We start from the raw sequence: 11,254 nt of genomic DNA, 5'->3' as shown, positions 1-11,254 counted from the left end.
TTCATACCAAATGGATTGAAAGAAATCATTGCAAAAGAAAGAAAACAACTATTCAAGAAATGAGAAACATGTAGATAAAAGGAAAAAAATTGTTTATAAATTTACCAAAAGAATATTACTAAAATAATAGCTAAGTTGCATTGTGGAAAACCCGCAACACAAATCACATACACGCATGTAAAGTTTTAAAATAATTCAACAAAATTAATGAATTAATAAAAAAAAAGTAGTGGTAACTTTATAAGAAATGCATATACTTAACAACATTGGCAAAACATGCGTAACAGAATAGGCAGAAGAAGAAAAAACAGCAACACAAGTACTTGAGAAAACGAATAAACGAGTTTGAAACAAATGCATTTTCCAAACAAAACGAACGACACAAAATCTTATAGTTATTGTACGACAAGTAAGATTAAGATCTGAAAACCATTGCAAAGCGCTAGACGAAATTGTTTCAGACCGATAGCATAAACAATAAACCAAACCAACATACAAGAAAGAAAAACAACAGCAGTAGCAACAGCATTTGAAGATCATGTATGACGGGTTCAATAAAAAAAAACTGTTGAATGTAGTAAAGTTTTTTCGTAACTCCCTTCATGCGCAAGATGTAACCAACCCATGTTAAACATCCAACAAGTGAGCGATTGAGAGGTTACACTGAACCATTTCCGTTGAAGCACTACACGCGTGTGAATAAAACAATGTTGCGAAATTTAATATTGATTAAGACAAAAAAAAAACACATACCCAACACACCGATGCAGTTAACAAACAAGCTTCATTTGCTTTTCCCTTATTCGACATACCTATCAAAATCACATTTAGAAATTGGCGAGTAATGAAACAAATTTCCACCTGCAAACGCTCACTTACATTTTTAAAAACAAAGCAATAAGTAATATAATTGATAACAAAAAAGAGAAAAATAGTTATTAACTCAACTTTACATAAATTGTAGAAGTTTAAAAAAAAGTAAACGGCAACAATTTAATCTGCAGTGAACAAAAAAAAGCACCCACTTACACAAAAGAGAAACAAAAAAAACTAAAAATCTAGTGGCATCAATTTGTTTTTATGTATAAATTATAGTAAAAGAAAACAACAAAACGATGTAAGGAAACATTATGTGGTACTAAGTTTGGTTTTTCCGTGGAATCATTTCATTTCGAGGTGAGCATCAGATTTAGTAAGCGTTTGTATTTATAATTTTAAGGTGAGAAGCAACAACAACAAAAACACAGTGCAGTAAAACATGAACTATTAGCATAAATTCGAGTGGATGTATAAATTTTTAAGGTAGGCATTAACAAGGACAAAAAAGACAAGAAAAGAAGAAAAAACAGAGTTATATACTAAAAGATATTGATTGTTGACAAATGAGATTGTCTTGCGTAGTATGTTGCGTTTGCTGTCTCATTTTTAATAAAAAATGAAAGGAAATAAAAAAAAATAAAAAAAAATGATTAAGAATAAGGAAAACTTTTTTGTTAACTATTATATATAGATTTGATTTTATATATATACCTATATATCATTCTCATTACAAAGCATATATAGAATATAAATAAACTGATTCTAAACAAGAAAACCAGCAGTGTTCATGTTTCATTTAGAAAGAATATCTTTTGTGCGTTTCTGGTCGCGATCTATTGTAGTACATCCCGTGTCCTTAGTTTAGTGCATGTCGTATTACTCCATCGCTATTGAGCAGCGAATCCAAACACATAAAGCAACCAACGATAAAATCAAAACGCTTGCTACTACTACCCAATCCTCTGCCAAGAAGGAGGGTTGCTGAAACCACCACCATTGGTGGTGTCAGCACTGTAGCATACAGTTTTTATGCTATGTTTATATGTACATTGACGACACGTATACGTTACCAAATCTTATGTGAATAATCATTAATGAAACTTGAATTTTTCATTTCTAGTTTGCCTAATTCAAAAATTAATATAATAAATATTTAATTCCTACAAGTACGCGATTGTTAAACATTTATCACGATTATTGGCGTCTTGCAGTGAAACTTTTCCAAGCTTTCGCCTCCTACATTTCGAAGTGAGAACTACTAGAAGGAGGATAGTTTCCAAATTTTCCAAGTAAAACAGACGATTTTTGGGGCAAATCGGTTCATAAAGAAAAACTAATAATTTCTCGTGGAAACTTTTGCTTGAATCGTGTAAGAAAACGTATTTGAAAACTAATTGTTTTTATTTCGGTATGGATCGGAGAGGTTTTCATGGAAAATAATGCATAACAAGTTTGCGCCCACAGCGAGAGGTTACCTCCTGCGCAGCTGCATTTTTCGGAAAATGGTGAATATGTGCGATTTCCACTAAGATGAAAGTGGAAATTAAGTTAATTTACTTATGAAAGGTTGTATCATGCTGGTGGTAATGGAGAATTGGTTGTATAGGACGCCAATATTAAATAAATGTTCATTTTGGCCTTTTCTAAGCAAACATATTGATACTCACAATTTTCGACGGAAAACGCAACGGAACTTGCTTTACTCAACACGCACCATAGTATAAAATGGTGCTAGATGGTCTTCAAAGTGATAACAAGATGACGAATCATCTTTATTTTGAGTAATTGAGCAATTTACTTCTGTTTACATCATATTCACAATGCAGCATTGATGGAGCAGCGAAATGAAATGAATATATCTAATGAAAGTTCAACTGGAAAAGTCAAAGATGCATATCAGTCTGATCGTAAAAACGTTTTCTTCTTCAATTCGAATGTTATATTGGAAGGATTTTACACAGGCTTGATGAAAATTATGATTTAACGCTAATTTTCACGAATTTTATATGCAGTCTGTCAACATTATCATCATCATGCAGTGGCGACATCTGCGTTGAGCTTTTACGGCAATCTTCCAATTTAGCCGCGCAACAAATCAAACATCTATGTGGACGGAGCATAATTTCTCAATGTTTGCATCAGTTGTCTTGGATTGACAGGTATTCTAGCCAAAGAACCAACAACTTTGGCTTCAAGCAAAATATTCGTGGATGACGTTTCTGCCACCGGAGTGCTACTACCACGATTGGCGTCTTGCAGTGAAACTTTTCCAAGCTTTCGCCTCCTACATTTCGAAGTGAGAACTACTAGAAGGAGGATAGTTTCCAAATTCTCCAAGTAAAACAGACGATTTTTGGGGCAAATCGGTCCATAAAGAAAAACTAATAATAATTTCCCGTGGAAACTTTTGCTTGAATCGTGTAAGAAAACGTGTTTGAAAACTAATTGTTATTATTTCGGTATGGATCGGAGATGTTTTCATGGCAAATTATGCATAACAAGTTTGCACCCACAGGGAGAGGTTACCTCCTGCGCAGCTCCAGCATTTTTCAGAAAATGGTAAATATGTGCGATTTTCACTAAGATGAAAGTGGAAATTAAGTGAATTTACTTAGGAAAGGTTGTATCACAGACAAACAGACATAACTCTCAAAAGTTGTTCATCGAACAAGCATTTAACGGACAATTTGAAAGTATCGTTGTTGGTAGTACCACCATAGAGGTAACTCTAAGACCACTGGGTCCCGAAGAAAATCATTATTATTTTTGGCTCACTCAGTACCAGAACAACGGTCCCAAGCAGTCCCAAGCTATTTCACTCACCCCTGCATGTTCTGCATGAATCCACACACCCCTGATGTTATCTGTCAAACTTTCATAGCGAATCAAAACAAACATAGTGTAGTAATAGAATTTCAACTTGAATAGGGTACGTTAATCGTTTGCTTGGGACCAATAGGCTACTAAAGTGGTGAGCCAATTTAAAATCGTTAGTTTCGTATTGATTGTTGGTACCACCACCTGTGGCGCGCATAGTCAATTCTCTTGCGTTTGACGTCTACAAACTGCCGCCATCTGTTCAGCGTAGTGCCCACCATAGTGTACTCAACAGATGGCGGTAATGTTTTAGCAACGATGTTTTACAGTGAGAAATATTCAATGTGTTATGTCTGTTTGTCTGTGGTTGTATCATGCTGGTGGTAATGGAGAATTGGTTGTATAGGACGCCAATATTCAATAAATGTTCATTTTGGCCTTTTTTAAGCAAACATATTGATACTTACAATTTTCGACGGAAAACGCACCGGAACTTGATTTACTCAACACGCACCATACTATAAAATGGTGCTAGATGGTTTTCAAAGTGATAACAAGATGACAAATCATCTTTATTTTGAGTAATTGAGCAATTTACTTCTGTTTACCATCATATTTTCGATGCAGCATTGATGGATCCGTGAAATGAAATGAATATATCTTATGAAAGTTCACCTGGAAAAGTCAAAGATGCACATCAGTCTGATCGTAAAAACGGTTTCTTCTTCAATTCGAATGTTATATTGGAAGGATTTCACGTAGGCTTGATGAAAATTATGATTTAATGCTAATTTTCACGAATTTTATATGCAGTCTGTCAACATTATCATCATCATGCAGTGGCGACATCTGCGTTGAGCTTTTGCGGCAATCTTCCAATAGCTTGATCGGAGTTGTAGTAATATTGACGTCTTGCAGTGAAACTTTTCCAAGCTTTCGCCACCTACGTTTCGAAGTGAGAACTACTAGAAGGAGGATAGTTTTCAAATTTTCCAAGTAAAACAGATGCTTTTTGGGACAAATCGGTCCATAAAGAAAAACTAATAATTTCCCGTGGAATCTTTTGCTTGAATCGTGTAAGAAAACGTGTTTGAAAACTATTTGTTATTATTTCCGTATGGATCGGAGATGTTTTCATGGCAAATTATCCATAACAAGTTTGCATGCACAGGGAGAGGTTACCTCCTGCGCAGCTGCATTTTTCGGAAAAAGGTGAATATGTGCGATTTCCACTAAGATGAAAGTGGAAATTAAGTGAATTTACTTAGGAAAGGTTGTATCATGCTGGTGATAATAGATAATTGGTTGTATAGGACACCAATATTCAATAAATGTTCATTTTGGCCGTTTTTAAGCAAACATATTGATACTCACAATTTTCGACGGAAAACGCACCGGAACATGATTTACTTAACACGCACCATACTAAAAAATGGTGCTAGATGGTCTTCAAAGTGATAACAAGATGACAAATCATCTTTATTTTGAGTAATTGAGCAATTTACCTCTGTTTACGATGCAGCATTGATGGAGCCGTGAAATTAAATGAATATATCTTATGATAGTTTATCTGCAAAAGTCAAAGATGCACATCAGTCTGATCGTAAAAACGTTTTCTTCTTCAATTCGAATGTTATATTGGAAGGATTTTACGCAGGCTTGATCAAAATTATGATTTAATGCTATTTTTCACGAACTTTATATGCAGTCTGTCAACATTATCATCATCATGCGGTGGCGACATCTGCGTTGAGCTTTTGCGGCAATCTTCCAATAGCTTGATCGGAGTTGTAGAAGGATATATTGCTTGCCTGCTTTGATGCAATATACATGGTTGAGCACATATCTTGATCGGAATCGAGAAAAGACATAACAAAAAAATCCCATTAACGAAACTAACGATTTTAAATTGGCTCACTACTTGACTAGCCTATTGGTCCCAAGCAAATCGACTAACGCACCCCATTCTAGTATAAATTCCAGTACTACACTATGTTTGTTTTGATTCGATATGAAATTTTGACAGATAAAATGAGGGGTTAGTGGATTTTCTTATGTGTCAAGGGGTGAATCGATTAGCTTGGGACCGAAGATAGTACCAGAGCTGAGCCAAAAAGTTGAACTCGTTTCTTCGGGACCTTCTGGTCTTAGAGTTACCACTATGCTTTGTTTATGTCGTTAGCAGAATTGGTTTGGTGATGTCATTTTTCCTCTATGCTCAAGATTGCTTGAAGTTTGAAAAAAAAAATCGCGGATTTTTATCACCAAAAAATTTTCCGTTGGATCGCGGGATTAGATACCATTCTTTAGCACCGCTTGATTACTACTAATCGTGTAGGAAAGCTCCGCATAATCCTCGGCATAATCGAGAAAAATCATTAAAAATAGCTCGATTTTCGAAACGGCTGATCAGCGATATTTTTCGATTTATTAATTGAGTTCTCCAAGCAGGATCTCACGAACACTACACTAATAACATAATTTTACACACACTAGCGTATACTGTCATGTGCACGGTAAGAATCAAACATCCATTTATGAGTAAAAGTGAACCTATTGTCAATAAAAGCGGCACCAATAATTAATGAGTAATTTATCATGCCAATTTAGTAGTAACTGTTAGTTACTGTTACCAGAAACTCATTGTTGTTAAAATAATTTACTCATTAATGTGTAAAGCCACCTTTATCAAAAATGGGTTGACCTTTACTCACAAAAGGGTACTTGACTGGTAGCGTGAAAGCGTAGGGTTTGTTTTCGTTTTGTTGTTTATTTTTACTTTAGAATGACAGTTCTTACAGCAAACAAAAAATTTCTCTCAGCTAACAAAAAAATTTCATCTCACTAACACACGCAAATCGCACCAATAAGAACCCGCCTGGAGAGGACTATAGGCCCGCACGCTAAAATGGCCAACCATTCATTTATTTCATTTAATTGATAAGCCTTTCTAATAAAAATAACCATTAATGAGAGCTTAACGACGTGTTCGGGGTATCATCCAAACCATTTGTGGGATTGTTTACTCATTCGGGTTACAGTTCGTTTATGGTATTTGTTTATTAGGGTAGTGGGTCTTTGCAGCGTTACGGATCTTCCAGCTGTTGAAGTATTCAGACAGGTCGTCCAGGCGGAGGTCCAGGCCTCTCTGAAGTTTGGCAGTCAGAGCTCCGATGAACCTACCCTTGTAGACGATGGATGTGTCATCTGCGAACAGAGACAACGATCCACCATCAGGGAGAGCCGGCATATCGGAGGTGAACAGGTTGAATAGGATGGGGCCAAGGATGCTTCCTTGTGGAACCCCGGCACCGATGCTGAAAGCATCCGATGTGATGCCATTCAGAGAGACTCGGAACGTCCTGTCTGATAGATAGTTGTTTATTATCTTCACTAGGAAGATTGGAAGACCGTACTGCTGCAATTTGAACACCAGGCCATCATGCCAGACATTGTCGAACGCTTTTTCAACGTCCAACGTCCATGGCAGATGTTTTCGAAATAGACTTGTTCCGTCTGAGAATGTTTGTTACTCGAGTCAGCTGGTGTACGGTCGAACGACCTTTACGAAAACCAAACTGTTCCTCGAGTAACAAGTTGTTTTCATCGGCAGATGTTAGGAGCCGGTGGCACAGTGCTCTTTCGAACAGTTTTGATAACCCTGAGAGAAGGCTGATTGGTCGATAACTTGAAGGAGAGGACGGATCCTTCCCAGGTTTCCGGATGGGTATGACTTTAGCTGACTTCCAACACGAGGGGTAGTAGCCAAGTCTGAGGCACTGATTAAAAATCAGTGCCAGATGGTTGTAGAATCTGGAACTCAAGTGTTTGAGTTCCAGATTCAGGATGTTGTCGAAACCTGGGGCCTTCATGTTTTTAGATGATTTGATATAAGCCAACAGTTCGTCAGTCGTAATCTCGGATTCCTCTTGAAAAATGTTAGGAATCTGAAGAAGATTGGTTGCATTTTCAGCAACCTCAGATTCATGAGGGCTGACGATGTTTTGTCCGAGATTATGGGAGCTGACGAAGTGTTGACCTATCGCGGCAGCCTTCTCTTCAGGAGTTATCAGATGAACCACTGGGTCGCCGGGACGATCTAGTGGGGTCAGTGGTGGAATGGGCCTTGGCTTGTTTTTAAGAATTTTTGTAAGTTTCCAGAAGGGCTTAGCACAATCTGGGAGAGAGCTAGGGAGAGAGCGGATCTCACTAGCAAAATCGTTATTTCTGAGATCCACCATCCTGGCCTGAATGATCTTTGTTAATCGATTACAATTGGTCTTCAAGTTAGGCAGGCCAGTACGCTGGTACTGCCTACGAATGGTGTTACGGAGTCTAATGAGATCTTTGGTAGGGCTGTCAAGGTTCAGAGTGTTACTCACCTGTCTGGATACTTGTACGTGTTGTTCCCTGGCCCGGGAAATCGCCTCCTCGATAGTTTGTAGACACCGGTCAACATCTTCGGACGTCCCCGGTTGGACATCGTAGTCGATGGTTGTGTCGACGCAGTGTTGATATTGCGCCCAGTTGACTCGATGGTAGTTGCGCCGGGAAGCTGCGAATCGGTTTACCGAGGATCCAACTTCGGCCACCACCGGGTAGTGGTCCGAGCTCAGCTCCTGGAATGCCACAGGTTGCGAGATGTTGTGTCCCATGTTGCTTACAAAGATGTCGATGGTCGCATGGACCCCAGACCGACTCAACCGGGTGGGAGAGTCCGGGGCCAAGATGGTATAGTGGCCCTCTTGCAGGTCTTCATTGAGGATGATGCCGTTTCTATTGCTCCGACCGTTGCCCCAAGCTTGGTGTTTTGCGTTCAGATCGCCAGCGATGATAAAGTTCCCGCTCCTCCGGGTGAGTTTGATGATGTCTTTCCGGAGGGCCACTGACGACCCGTCCCTGATGTTGTTTTGCTTGGGGCAGTAGGCCGCAATGATGGTGATTGGGCCAAGTGATGTGCTTTGATACAAATTTTCCTTTACCTACTGATTTTATACTGTGCGTGCGCACATCAATAGCTACAGGGAAGTAACAACAACATGATGACGAAAAATATTGTAAGAAGAAGGGGCTTAATTGGCTGTTCTGCGAGTATAGACCAAACAGTCATCTAGCACTCGCGATCAGTTGCAGTAAAGGGCTTGAAAAGGGATTGTTTATCGTCCGTAACTGCGTACGTTTTCTGCATTAACTTGCACAGCAGCGACGGACGTTTGAATGTGTAAAACGGCGCATTCAATCTAGCTTGTTTCGGTTGTTTGCGCTGTGTATGCCACAGCTGCTGATAGAAGCCGATTTTTAACACATTAATATTACCATATTCCTGCATATTGAAACTCCAGAATGACGAAAGCGTGTGTTTGTTTTGTTTCTCTTTCTTTACGTAACCATACGGAAAAGCTACTATGTACAAATCGCTCTCCATGGGTAGCTTTTATACGTATTTTGCCTCTCTTTTTCGATAGCACGGATATACCAGTGGTTAGAGAATGTCAGGCCAGTGACAAGGCCTATACCAACAGCAGCGTTTGACAGTAGGCAGCATGTCCCGGGCTCAAATAATTTATTTTGCTGTGCTGGGCCCGCTGTCACCGTATAGTATGTTGCCTACGCGCCTGCCACTCGGCTGGAGAATGTGCCCTTAAATCCCAACATTCTGCTGCTCAAGTTAGAAGCAGCAAAGTGATTGCGATCAGTTTACTGTTTTTACAATCGTTCACAGCTGAAATCCGCAAAGGGAACTTGGTCGAAATCAAAATGTGAATGAAGTCAGAGCAAAAGGATAATAGCATAGAGGTAACTCTAAGACCACTGGGTCCCGAAGAAAATCATTATTATTTTTGGCTCACTCAGTACCAGAACAACGGTCCCAAGCAGTCCCAAGCTATTTCACTCACCCCTGCATGTTCTGCATGAATCCACACACCCCTAATGTTATCTGTCAAACTTTCATAGCGAATCAAAACAAACATAGTGTAGTAATAGAATTTCAACTAGAATAGGGTACGTTAATCGTTTGTTTGGGACCAATAGGCTACTAAAGTGGTGAGCCAATTTAAAATCGTTAGTTTCGTATTGATTGTTGATAATAGTGTATTCAGATCTGAGCGTGCATAAGCGGAGCGGAGCGGAATTTTTGTTGTTGCTTTCCCGAATAGAAATTTACATTAGCCCAACGTTTGATTTTGATGTCTACATCAGCATCGAAATCAAATGTATGCCTGATGTCAAACATTAGAAAACATTATGATTTAGTTGTATTTAAGCAACGTACACAGCAAAAAAAGTTGTTGAATATTACATCGAAACTGCTGCAACCAGGTCAATCCATCGGTTGTGTAATATCACATTGTACGATGTACATCGATTTTGCGAACAAAATTACATCCATTGATGTAATATTGTATCTGCTTTTTGCTATTACATCATTATTTCATACATCAGCTTGAATTACGTTGATCGATATTACATTTTTTTTTGCTGTGTAACATGGTGTATACATCAGAAATTTTGGAACAAAATTTTGTCATTCTAATGTCGGTCTGACGTCAAAAATTTCAATCTATTGACATTAGAACCAAACGTTTTAAGGATGTTTTCGGATGTACAAAACGTTAGAACTAAACGTTGTTCGGATGTTTTTATATGTAAACGTTTTCTGATGTTTTCTAATGTAGATGTTTCCTGATGTTAGAAACAAACGTTTTTGGATGTTTTCAGATGTAAAAAACGTTAGAACTAAACGTTGTTCGGATGTTTTTATATGTAAATGTTTTCAGATGTTTTCTAATGTAGATGTTTCCTGATGTTAGAATCAAACGTTTTTCGGTTGTTTTCGGATGTAAAAAACATTAGAACTAAACGTTGTTGGGATGTTTTTATATGTAAATGTATTCTGGTGTTTTTCTAACGTAGATGTTAACTGACCTTAGCTAACCTAATATCATTGTGGCAACTCTCTATGCGGCAGGGGAACTATGCCATTAGCGCGCTAAGAGTTATTAGACCACTGACATAGGCGCCTACTATTCGTGGGTGACGAGGCACTTGGTGACATTACAGCGAGCTTGGCGATTGTTATAGTATTTTTGAGTGAACTACCAGACAATCATGACAATGTGATAGCTGCGCCTCCAGATCTCCTTTTAAATCGACCCGCTGTGCCAATTTGCCAATAATGCATGACACTTTGGACGGGGTTGTTGGCTTGTTTGGTCCACTGTTACAAGTGGCAAGCCTTCCACTTCACGGATCGCTCCAAAAATTGCTGCCTGTTCCACAGATGATCCAAAAATGCGGAAAGTTTTGGGCTGCCTTATTGACGAACTGCAAATATATAATAAACAAAATTATTGTGCATGAAAAATACGACAATGGACAATGCTCGAGGAGCACTGGGAGTTTTCGAACGACGCGTGCTTAGGACCATCTTTGGCAGGGTATATGAAAATGGTGTATGGAGGAGAAGAATGAACCACGAACTGACGTAACTTTATGGTGAACCCAATATCCAGAAAGTCGCTAAAGGTGGAAGGGTACAATGGGCGGGACACGTTGTAAGAATGCCGGACAACAATCCCGCAAAAATGGTGTTTTCCTCAAATCCGGCCGGTACAAG

Source organism: Ochlerotatus camptorhynchus, unplaced genomic scaffold, assembly GCF_037179485.1.
Source record: "Ochlerotatus camptorhynchus isolate MF236.1 unplaced genomic scaffold, CSIRO-AGI_Acam_v1.1 ptg000284l, whole genome shotgun sequence".
NCBI classification, from domain to species: domain Eukaryota; kingdom Metazoa; phylum Arthropoda; class Insecta; order Diptera; family Culicidae; genus Ochlerotatus; species Ochlerotatus camptorhynchus.
The sequence above is the reverse complement of the archived record's forward strand: the minus strand, read 5'-3'. Positions refer to the sequence as shown.